The 12,399-nt window shown below is 42.4% G+C and overlaps 1 protein-coding gene across 1 annotated transcript in view; it reads left to right on the forward strand.

Annotated features, from left to right (window-relative positions):
• The window catches only part of LOC127007598 (uncharacterized), a 221,191-nt gene that overhangs the window by 206,855 nt on the left and 1,937 nt on the right, over positions 1-12,399 (forward strand). The window lies entirely within an intron of this gene.

Here is a 12,399-nt window from a genome sequence, read left to right on the forward strand (position 1 = left end):
TACTCAAATTAACGGTACTTACCCATCCCTACTGTACTGAAGTTGGCCTTGAGTGCTTCGCACTCCCGGCAACGTCAGTGGGTCATGCATCTGGCAGCTCGGGCCTCCCTTCTGCGCGCTGATCGGCTATAAAAAAAAGTGTTATCTGGCTTCGGCCGGCACTGGTACCAGTACTTGAGTATTCGGTACCGGTACTACAGGTACTCAAATTAACGGTACCTGCCCATCCCTAGTGGCCACACCTAGGCCTGGAAACAAGTGCCCCTCCATAGAGACAGGTGTGGTTAACACTGCACGACGAGATACGTATCCTTAATATTGTGCAAATAACATAAAAGCCGAAGACAGCTACGCAGGGAGAGAACAATGAAGGCATACAGCGCCTCTCTTAATCTCGCAACTCCAGCAGCTGAGCGTGACCGCGACGGGCAGTCTGGCCCGTGGTTCCGCCCATCTTTGAGCGGGAAACCTTCAGCAACCATAAAACACTCATCTCTCGTGGGTGTATAAACAGACGCGTAATTGTGCTGCAGTTATTGTAGCACCTCTAACAGTGCCCTGCAACGTTGGAGTAATAGGTCACTGAACAGCACCGATGGGTGTGGGGCGTGAGCGACCCCTGAATAATCTACGCCAAAGACACTAGGCAACTCTTGCTGCCGATATCGATCGACCGCGCTCCCACCCTACCTCGAAAAAATCAATACCAGGTCAAGCTGAGTCACGCTGAACAACAGAAAGAAAACGTGTCGTCATCCTGACCCAGCAGATATAAATCGTGTAATGGAAGGCAAACCATGGCCTGTATATCAATATTTGTTGCTTGGCCATTCTTGTCCTCTTGAGCACTTGCTTAATCTTGTTAGGTAATGGAGTGTTAAGGGACGTTCAGTCCTGACTCTGTTCTTGTGAAGAGCTGGCTTGCTTTCGTTTATCAAAGTGTGCAAGCACTCTACAACAGCAACCAGTAGATGTGCATTGTGACACGTCATGTATACCAGTCCTGATTAACAGGTATGTAGTGATCACAGCAAGGTGACTGTGAAGGGCATTGCGTGCAAAGTTCCGTCATGACTTTATTTTTTCAACAAAGGAGACAGCTCAAGGGCACACAAAAAAAGGAAAAAAAATATTAAAAAAAACCGCTACTCGCTGCTCCTAAAAAGAATCCAAAGAGGTGGCCGAAAGAGGGGTCAGTTTCGGGAGGAGAGGTGTCCTGATATCCTCCTCTTGAAAGAGTTCAAGTCGTAGGCAGGAGGAAATACAGATGAAGGAAGATTGTTCCAGAGTTTACCAGCGTGAGGGATGAAAGAGTGAAGATGCTGGTTAACTCGTGCGTAAGGGATTTGGACAGTAAAGGGATGAGCTTGAGTAGAGGAGATCTCCTGGGATGGCGTCGTAGTGTAGGTGAAGCAAAGTAGTCTCTGTCGTAGTCCCCAGTTGACTGAATAATTCTTTTTTTTTATATAATTTATTTTTATAACCCATTTATCTCTGTACTCCAATTTTTTCATCTTTTTTCATCTCGATCTATCCTTTCTTTTCTTATCTCCTATAACAACCATGCTATATTATGTCTCCAATCATTTACTTTTCCAAATATTTCCCTTATATCCTACATAAGCATCCCTCCTTTCTTTCAAACCTACCTTTTATCTCAGCTCTCCTCCATTTTCTCCATCCCCTTGCCACCATTTGTCTATGTCTTCATTCATCCACTTCTCCATTCCATACCTTCCCTTGGCTTCCTTTCTCAGCAAAACTCAAGTCACATAAAAAACTTAATTTCCTACTAGTTTGGCTTCGTGTTGGCACCGTTTCCTTCTTTCCTTCCTTCCCTCCTTCCTTGCTTCCCTTCCTCCTTATATCTCCCTCCCTTCCTTGGTTCCTTGCCAACGTCTTGGTGATGGCAGTGGTGATGGAGGGGGTAATGGTGATTCAAGGTGACTGAGAAGCAGGAGATGAATGAAGAGAAGAAAGAGGATGAGGAAAATTTTCTTACCATTTTTATTTTGATGTATCTTTATATATTTTTTATTATGTGAATTCGCTTTTTTTTTGTGTGTGTGTTTTGCGTTTGGCCTAAAGCGCCAGTTGGCTTTCTTGGTGGGGTCACGTGTTTAAAGTGGCGCCATCATGCTTGGCTCATGCTGCTACCCGGAGTTAACCTTTGATCCTCTTTTCGAAAGAATCTAGAGTCCGGGTTTAAAGATGGTCTTCAGGACAGTATGTGGGTAGTCTTAGGCCATTCGTCGATGACTGAAAAATTGCCAACTTGTTTGTCGCGGCGGGCGGGACGCAAACCTGCGTCTTTTTGAAAGCCGCGTCAGCACGCTAACCACTCAGCCACTGCCTCTGTGTGTGTGTGTGTGTGGAGGGGGGGGAGGGTGTATGTGCGTTTGTTTGTTTGTGTTTCCTAACTATCCATGAACCTATCAAACCTTTTCTTGAATGTATCTATATTACTGACACTCACAACATGGTTACCAAGCCTATTTCACTCACCCAGCGAATGTCTTTGTTGATTTCGAATGTGTACAATTAAAACCCATTACATCTTTTGCGATCAAAACCTTATTTACGTAGATCACCAGACTATGCCGGGATTCCGGCAAGAGGCCTACTTTGCGTCGTGGATGGGACGGTGAATGTCCGACAATGCTAAGAGCTTCGGAGTTACCAGTTTGTATTGTTGTGCTGCCGTGTGACGAGCGTTCATGTGGCTTTTGTGCTTATGCAGCCCTGCTGTCCAGTTTTCTGGACAGGCCTGGTGAAATCGAACAGATAATTTAGTGTAATAATTGTGTAACTTATGAATTTTTCTCTAGGGAAAACAAGTGTTTTCATGGTTAAAAGAAGTAACAGGAAATAATACGGCGTCTGAGAAGAGGCGTTAGGACCTCAGTAATTGTTGATATTTATAAGGGGATAAGGAAACTCTATCCAGATAGGCAGTGGCGGATCCAGCTCCAGGTGAAGGAGGGGGCTGATATACAAGATGGGCGCCATACCATACCATATTATATATATATATATATATATATATATATATATATATATATATATATATATATATATATATATATATATATATATATATATATATATATGCCAATTTCTTGTTCAATATTCACATAATATTTGCTAGCATTGCAATTAAAGGTTAGATCTGTTAGATCTACATACTAAACTTCTAAAGGAAGAATGCAAAATTGTAAAGTAATGCATATGAGTGAGTTTTTATTAACATTCGCCGAATCTGACTCATTTCACGCGCCGCGACGAAAAACTTTTCTGACGGCACAAAAAAAAAAAAATGTCTGCATAAAAATTCATATATGAACACTTCAGTATGTTAACTAACTTGTATTAAAACCACTTTAAGATATCTAAATAAAAAGTTACTATTTTTTATAATCATTTCATTATATATATCAACCTATATTAAGGGCCTTATTATACATGGTATTTCTTACTTTTTTAGTGTTCAACCATATTTCTTCTCATTTATGAATAATACATTTAATTAATATATATATATATATATATATATATATATATATATATATATATATATATATATATATATATATATATATATATATATATATATATATATATATATATATATATATATATATATATATATATATATATATATATATATATATATATATATATATATATATATATATATATATATATATATATATATATATATATATATATATATATATATATATATATATATATATATATATATATATATATATATATATATATATATATATATATATATATATATATATATATATATATATATATATATATATATATATATATATATATATATATATATATATATATATATATACAGTGGTTGGCACTAGTTCCGCTAATCTCGCTAACCGCTAATTAGCGAAGCTAAGTCTTTTCGTTGTCTGATTAGCGTTTTTGCTAACTTTGGAAATAGTTAGCGGACCAATTACCTTTCGTTGTAAGTAGTTTCTTCTCCGCTAACTTTTAAGTTCACTAAAAAATTCATACAGGTTTGTTCCTGTCCGTTGTGGGCAGACACAGCACCAGTTGAGCCGTAAGGCACAATAAATCCATGGCTTCCACTTTTGGGTAAATTACGCCTTAAAGTAGGGTATTTGGACAGTTATTTGGGAAACCTTTTGGTATTTTAGGGTAATGCATCTTCCATTTCCAACTCTTTGAACTTGAAATTTAATAACAAGAATTTGATAGTTTCTACCTGACGAGAAATAAACTTAAAATACTAAAAAAAATGTCAGTTATGGAAAAAAGTAGAAAATGCGTAAATATGCGTGAAATGTTGGGTAAAATATACGGATTTAGGATAAACTGGAGGTTTCTTTCTTTACTATTCTCGTTGTTGCTTGTTGGGCTCTTTGTACAGTTCAGCCGAGACGTTGTCACTGTGTAGTTACCTTCATTATTGTCGCCTTGTTTATCGTTATCGACGTCATTGAAGGTGACCCGAGCGAGGACGTTTTTGTTCCGCCTGAGGATACTGACCCTGTTAAGGGATCTGACCAGGTCAGTATACCCTCGAAAAATGTTTTTATTTTTATTTTGGCATAAAATGAAACCATGTATGTAGAGTGTCTTGGGACACTCATGTCTTCTTGGTGATCAGTCTTAAGCCCTTAAAATTGCATCCCACGCGCTTAATTAAAGGACCCCGCGTAATTTGAATATCCCGTTTTTTTGTTTTTTTGTTTTTTGTAAATACTACTTTTCCCTTTTTTTTTTTTCATACGCCTCTAAGTAGCTGGCTATGGCCCATAAATGTGATTGTGGTGGCCTAAGGGAAGCAGCAGCAACTTCAAGGCTAAGCTGCTCTCTCCCACCATTACCACCACCAAGACGCGACGAGGAGATATACATCGTGTCAAATGTTCAACTCCAAGAATTAGTCAAGAAAGCACAGCCCAAGGAGTGTGGAGGAGATTTTTTTGTAAAAGCTGACAACCAGGGGATAGACTGCGGTCTTGAAGTTGAATGTTTGTGCGAGAAAAGCCAGACTCTCACCTCACGATCCACTACACCAGCCACTACAACTAAAGGAGGCTTCACAGAGAACGATCTAGCCCTAGTACTGCACACCATGCTCAGTAACCATGGCTTCTCTGCATTGGCACCTTCAATGAAACGGCCATGCCTACATTCTAAGGGGTACGAGCCCCATGCACAATATCTCTTCGAGAAAATGGAAGAATTCTAAAACACAACCATCAACGAAGGCCACAAAGCCGTAAAACAATACTATGCCAGGCTTGGGCAGAGGGATAATGGCCTTATGGACATATCGACGTAAGCTATGACGGCTCCTGGATGACTCGAGGCCACACAAGTCACATTGGTATTGGTCTTGCGATTGAGGTGGACACTAGATCGATAGTATCCTTATCAAGAGGAGGGGACCGGTAGCTATCAAAATCAAATGCTGTCATCCAAACTGTTGAAGAATACAATGAATAATGATATGATGATATTTGTTGGCCAAAACAAACGCCTAGAAAAAGATGAAAGGGTGGCGAAGTAAGTAAAAAGTTTAAACGCTAATAACTCCAAAAGTAATTTTCCTAACTTCAAAATTCCTGAGTTTGGAAAGTTTTCAACCGATTTTAGATATGTTTGCAGTTTTGAAAAGCGCATTGTATGAACTTTATCGTCTTGCCAGCTTTTTTTATTATCTACGTTCTATAGGTTAGTCGCAAGAAGGGGGAAACAAAACAAAAAAAACGTCGAAAATGAGTACGTTGCTTTGACAATTCGTAAGTATGATGCTTATTCAAATCCATGTATTCTCTGGCAAGACGATGTAAAGGAAAGTCCATTTTATAATCCTATGTAAAGAAAATTGAATTCGGATGAAAAACACAGGAGCTCATCTCATTTTATCGATGGTAGTGATGATACGAAAAAAAGTGGTTTTAAATTTATTAAAAAAAAGTTCTTGAGATATCATCTTGATATTTGCCTTTGAATAATCAGTATAATACTGACCTCAAACCATGCACGTTTCATGACGACTGGAGTACTCCTTCACTATGGCCTAGTCAGATGCCTTAAAGAGCCGGCAGCAGCTGTGGGTGAGGCGGAGGACACGCAGGCTGATGGCCAGGAGTCCCAGAAGTTCCAGAACCCGTTGCCCACCTGGAGAAGTACTTTGCCCTTAAATCAAGAGATATGACGAACGCCAACGTCTTGCACTTCCGGTGCGTCATGTGCTAACCCAAGGAAACCATGCATGCTATACCTTTCTGGAAAGTTCTATGTCTAAGCTACAAAAAAATGAAATTTCAGGTCACTAGTCTGTTTTCAAGAGTTTTAGAGCCAAAATACTAAACCAAAGCTAAATCCATGTAAAAAAAAGTTAGCGGTTAGCGTTAGCGCTCACTAATAAGCTTGAATCAACACGCAAGACAGCGGGAGGCACGATGAAGGTGCATTTGATGCTAAGAATCATTGGTTTGAACAAGCTGCCAATGGAAACTGAAGATCTGTATGTAAAATGCAAGAACACTTTTTTCGGACCACAGGATGTTTGAAATTGATGAAGAAGTTGAGAGAATCAAGTTCGACATCATTGGCATCTGCGAGTCCATATAGACCGGGAGCCCAGAGGGTTGGGGGTAGTCGGAATACTAACCAATTTTCCTTCCTGCCAGTGTTCCATACGTGCATTGTTGCATATGAAACTGGACGACTGGCATGATATCTGTGGTGGGTGTGGCTTCAGCAGCCATTTAAATTCGACACCTCAGCTACCCTAGGTTAGCTTTTTGACCTAACCACTTATAAGTACCTAGAATGTATGAGTTGTGGGTGGAGTTGTTCCAAAAAATTGATGACAGCAATTTTTGGTGGTGGGATGGACCTGCCAGTCCCAATTATGTAAGCCACTCCAGCTACCCTAGGTCAGCCTGAGAGCTAACTTCTCAGAACCTTTGCCAAAATGTTTGTGAGGATCCCAGGAGTCATAAATGGCCAATGACAGCAGTTTCCAATGGTGGGGTACCCCCGCCAGCCCCGCCCAAAGTGCCATGCCCCCAAAGTTACCCTAGGTCAGCCTGAGAGCTAACTTCTCAGAACCTTTGCCAAAATGTTTGTGAGGGCCCCAGGAGTCATAAATGGCCAATGACAGCAGTTTCCAATGGTGGGAAACCCCCGCCAGCCCCCCCCCCCCCCCCCAAAGTGCCACGCACCCCATGCTAACCTAGGTCCACGCGAGCTAGGCTACACATAACTCCCAAAAACATGGTATGAAGTTGAACTGCCCATGCAAAGGTGTCACAAGTACATCCAGAAACAGGATACTTTGTAACCCTTAGGCTATAAAGGTATTACATGTATTACTCGTTTTAGCAGTAATTGTCTTTGACTCACTAATTCTTGCTAAATCCTTCTCTTTAAACCTGTCCCTTATACAAACTTAACCCCTCTCTAGAAAGGATGTGTTTCAGGTGTGTTGGTGGTGTATTGGCGATATGGAAACAAATAAGGCCAAGCCTTGCGCCGATGGGCGTTGACAATGACACAGAGGGCTCTTGCGGTTTCGGAGCTGAAATCATTGGTCGGGATAGAGCAGGAAAACGGCACTGCAGCACAATGTCATCCATCACAAATCAATAAGGACAATATCCAAATGAAAGCTCTTGGAAAGACAATCGACACCTTCTGCAACCCCTTCAGCGATGAGGCTATCAACTTTAGTGAACATTGCCACTGGACGTGCAGCAAACGCAGCAACACAAAGTTATCTTCTTTCGACGATACGAAGAGGCCAAGAAGCTAGAGAGAAGTTCGAAGAAGAATGGGACGAAAACAGGAAACGCTTCACCCAACCCATAAAGAAAGTCAAAGTCGCTAACTTCGCCGCAGAGAACACGAAAAAGGGGCCGTTGGCAAGTGCATCAAAGAGGGCACAGACCAATGCCGAGAACCTCAGGGATGCATTTGTCAAAATGATCGTTGTCGCCTCTCAAGACTCCGCCGTGGACCTCAGACACATCTTAAAATACCCAATAATCAAATACCCTCTAGCGTTTGCCCACTGCGATGGTTCCCTGGTCAAGACCGACAAATCTTCTCTCCTGCATCATCTGGAAGCTGTACAGATGGAAACCATCAATGAACTCGACCACCCTGAGCTCTACACACACGTGTATGATGGAGGACTTCTCCTGCACTCCATCCTATCGCAGACCTCCATTGGAGCATCCTATGCATCAATTGCGCGGACGATATTGTCGGTCATCTGTGCCTCAAAGGGAAAAGAGGTTCACATCTGCCTTGATAAGTACCTAGAAGATTCGATCAAAGGAAGCGAAAGAAACCTTCGAGGAGCAGTTGACTCGGCTTACAACATAACCGGACCAGAGCAGACCATCAGGCAAAGTGGAAAAAAGTTACTGGCAAATGGGATGTTCAAAGATCAGTTGGGGAGATTTCTACTGCAGGAATGGGGGAAGGAACATTACTGGCACATTCTGGAAGGTAAAACTGTCATTGCATCCTTTGGTGGAGATTGCTTGAGCTTCGTACCAGACAAGGAAAGCCACCACATCACCGTTACAAGACCTGCGGAATATCAGGGAAACCATGAGGAGGCTGATACCCTCATATCCTTCCACGTTGCCAACACTTCAGCGAGCCACATCTGTGTGAGAGCCTCTGATACAGATGTTCTGGTGATCTTGATCGGGATGCTGGCGAGACAACGTCCAGAGGTTCGTGCAGCCAAGACTGTCATTATGGAGTGTGGCATGGGGAACAGCCGTAGGTACATCAACGTCAGCAACATCACCGATGGTCTAGAAGACATGAAGACAGGTCTACCAGAAGCGCTACCGGGGTTCCATGCATTCACTGGATGTGACTTTACCTCTGCTTTCTACAGGTGGGTTTGTGAGACCTCTGCGTTCAAAACTTGCAATAGCGAGAGGTGCAATGATATAGGGCCTAGGAAGAAACTTTCCTAGGTTCCTTTCTATTCAATGTCAATGCTATAAATACATTACTCTATCAACTAAGACTTTGATTTCAACTTAAACCGCTCCAGATCTTAGAGAAGGACACAACAGGCAGATTCATAGAAGCATTCGTTGGCCTTGGGAAAATTGGTAACCTAGACACTGAGGCAATATCTGCATTTACCTGCCAAATGTATGGTCAAGACAAGACTGAAGACGTCAATGAAGCCCGATACCTGAGACTGATCGATATGACTGGAAAGGTTGAGAAGGTAATCTTGTAGCCAGAGAAATGGAGGGAGAATGGGTCTAACACTTTATATCGTAATCACTTAGAAAATTTTCAGCATCCTTCCCATCTTTTCAGGAGAAGCAACTCTCGCATGTCAAGAAGCTGGACTGTGCTCTCCTACCACCTTCATACAAGGCATTAAAAGAGAAGATTCGAAGATCAAGCTATGTTGCTGCTCTGTGGTGCAATGCTGATTCGCCTGCTCCTATGTGTAACGAATCACCCAGTGATTACGGATGGTGCCTTAGAGATAACCTCCTAGAGCCACTTTGGTTCAGAGGTGAAGAAATGCCACGTTCACTACACAGTGAGGAAATCGACAGTCAGGAAATTGCTGCAGATGAGGAATCTGACCTGATGGGCTCCGACGAGGAAACTGATATAGAAGCTTGGAGTGAAGATACAGACTCTGATGACGATAGTGAAATATAAATTTGACTGTGCATGTATTCATTGATTGATAGATTCATTTCCATGACGTGACTAGCTTTTACAATGTCCAAGGGATGTGAAATCAAAGACTATATGTGGATCGACTGAAGTTGATTGCATTACTGGTAGAGGATAATATCACGGACACTGTTTCTTATAATTCTCAAGTTTTTGAAGCATCTTGCTCTACACTATTTTCATTTCAGATTTTGTCGCAGATCTTGAAGTTCAATTAGAGTGTTGTACATGTATGTTGCAACCAATTAAATGTAGACAAACATTTTAGAAAAAATAATAAAACGATATTAAATGTAGTAGTAAAAATCATTATCTTTATCACTTTGTTTCCAATAACAGCAATTTTACAGGCTCTAAAACACATTTTTGAAGGTTCTGAGAAGTAAGCTCACATGTTGACCTAGGTTAGCTTTGGGGGCGTGGCACTTTGGGGGGGGGGGCTGGCGGGGGTACCCCACCATTGGAAACTGCTGTCATTGGCCATTTATGACTCCTGGGGCCCTCACAAACATTTTGGCAAAGGTTCTGAGAAGTTAGCTCTCAGGCTGACCTAGGGTAACTTTGGGGCATGGCACTTTGGGGGGCTGGCATGGGGTACCCCACCATTGGAAACTGCTGTCATTGGCCATTTATGACTCCTGGGATCCTCACAAACATTTTGGCAAAGGTTCTGAGAAGTTAGCTCTCAGGCTGACCTAGGGTAGCTGGAGTGGCTTACATAATTGGGACTGGCAGGTCCATCCCACCACCAAAAATTGCTGTCATCAATTTTTTGGAACAACTCCACCCACAACTCATACATTCTAGGTACTTATAAGTGGTTAGGTCAAAAAGCTAACCTAGGGTAGCTGAGGTGTCGAATTTAAATGGCTGCTGAAGCCACACCCACCACAGATATCATGCCAGTCGTCCAGTTTCATATGCAACAATGCACGTATGGAACACTGGCAGGAAGGAAAATTGGTTAGTATTCCGGCTACCCCCAACCCTCTGGGCTCCTGCTCTAATAAGGAAGGGAGAAGGATCCCTCACCGTTGTCAATAGTGTCCACCATTTCTTCCTCAAAGATGGCGAGCCCTGTCAGAAGGGAGTCTGCTACGTGGTTTACAAACGCATTGCCGGCAACGTCACCAACCTCAAAGGCATATCAGACAGAGTGGCCCAACTTATAATCAGGATCAACAGGAAGTATTATCTCTACAGCATCCATGTTTATCTCCCGGCCACAGACCATGCTAATGAAAAAGTGGCCATTGTCTACGAAGATATCGACAACCTTGTAAGCAACAATAGAGCCCATTTCAACACTGTCATGGACGACTTCAACGCTAAAGTCGGACTTGGAAACACATCGGAGTCAATTTTGCCGAGATACCAGCTGAATGTCATGAACACATTCTTCAAGAAGAGACCCAACAGGCCCTGGACATAAATATCCTTTAATGGTGCCACAAAAAATGAAATCGATTTCAAACTAACAAACAATCCATACATTTTCACAGATGTCTCCGTCATTAACAGCTTTTATACAGGAAGCGATCACCGCATGGTAATAGGCTTCCTAACTATTAACACCAAAGCTGGAGAGGGCGAGACTCATTCAAAGAACACAGAGGCCTTATCAGCTAAGACAGAAGAATTTCAGATGTTGCTCACCAACAGATAAAAGGCTTTAACAACATCAGAAGACTTCGACGAGGAGTGTGACAACTTTTCCTCCCTCATCATGGAAAATGCGCTTGAAACTGCTGGGAAAAACACACCATCAAAACCTAAAAAGGTGTCCACCGAAACGAAACAGCTGAGAGAATGGAAACGACAATTGAAGAGAAGCGGGGCAGAAGTACAAAACATTGTGTACAGAGAGATCTCACCAGAAAGTCACTCGACAGGTTGGCCTGGCTCACGGTGTTATGTACTCACTCAATATGAGTATATGGCGTTGACGATATATATGCAGGCGGACAAAGATTCGAATCTTTAAATCCCTTGTACTTCCTGTCTTACTGTATGGCTGTGAGACATGGACAATGAATAGTGACTTAGAAAGGCGTGTCGATGCCTTTGGTACCAAGTGCCTTCGCAGGATCATGGGGTATCGCTGGAACGACTTCCTTTCTAACCAGCGACTACTCCGTGAGACTGAATCGAGGCATATTACCAGCTTAGTCCGTGAACACCAACTCCGGCTCTATGAGAACGTGTCGCGCATCCCGGGCGCCGCTCCTGCACACAGGGTTGTTTCAGTACGAGACAGTCCTGAGTGGAGGAGATCAAGGAAACCCCCTCGCAATTCATGGCTGGGGCAAGTCAGCCGATTCTGCCGGGAGGGACTTGGGGTGGACAGGGCGATTGCGTGGGAGTTTGCTAGGAAGGAACGCCGGGAGTATGGGGGGTGAGTGAGTGAAGCGACGCGCCCCCGGGTGTATGCATCCCATTAGTTAGTTAGTAGTATACCGGTTACTGATCCGTAATGCTGGAGCTAGTAAGCTCGACTCATATCCAAGAGATCTCGGGTTTGAATCCTAGATGAAATGCGTATGGGTTGGCGGTAACCCAGGAGTCCTAAATTTTCAAGTGAGACTGAGAACCACAACATGAAAACCACAATGGTAATGTTTATCAATTGCCTCCATATGTTTTCATCGGTGT

This window comes from Eriocheir sinensis, chromosome 36 (genome assembly GCF_024679095.1).
Source record: "Eriocheir sinensis breed Jianghai 21 chromosome 36, ASM2467909v1, whole genome shotgun sequence".
Classification (NCBI taxonomy): domain Eukaryota; kingdom Metazoa; phylum Arthropoda; class Malacostraca; order Decapoda; family Varunidae; genus Eriocheir; species Eriocheir sinensis.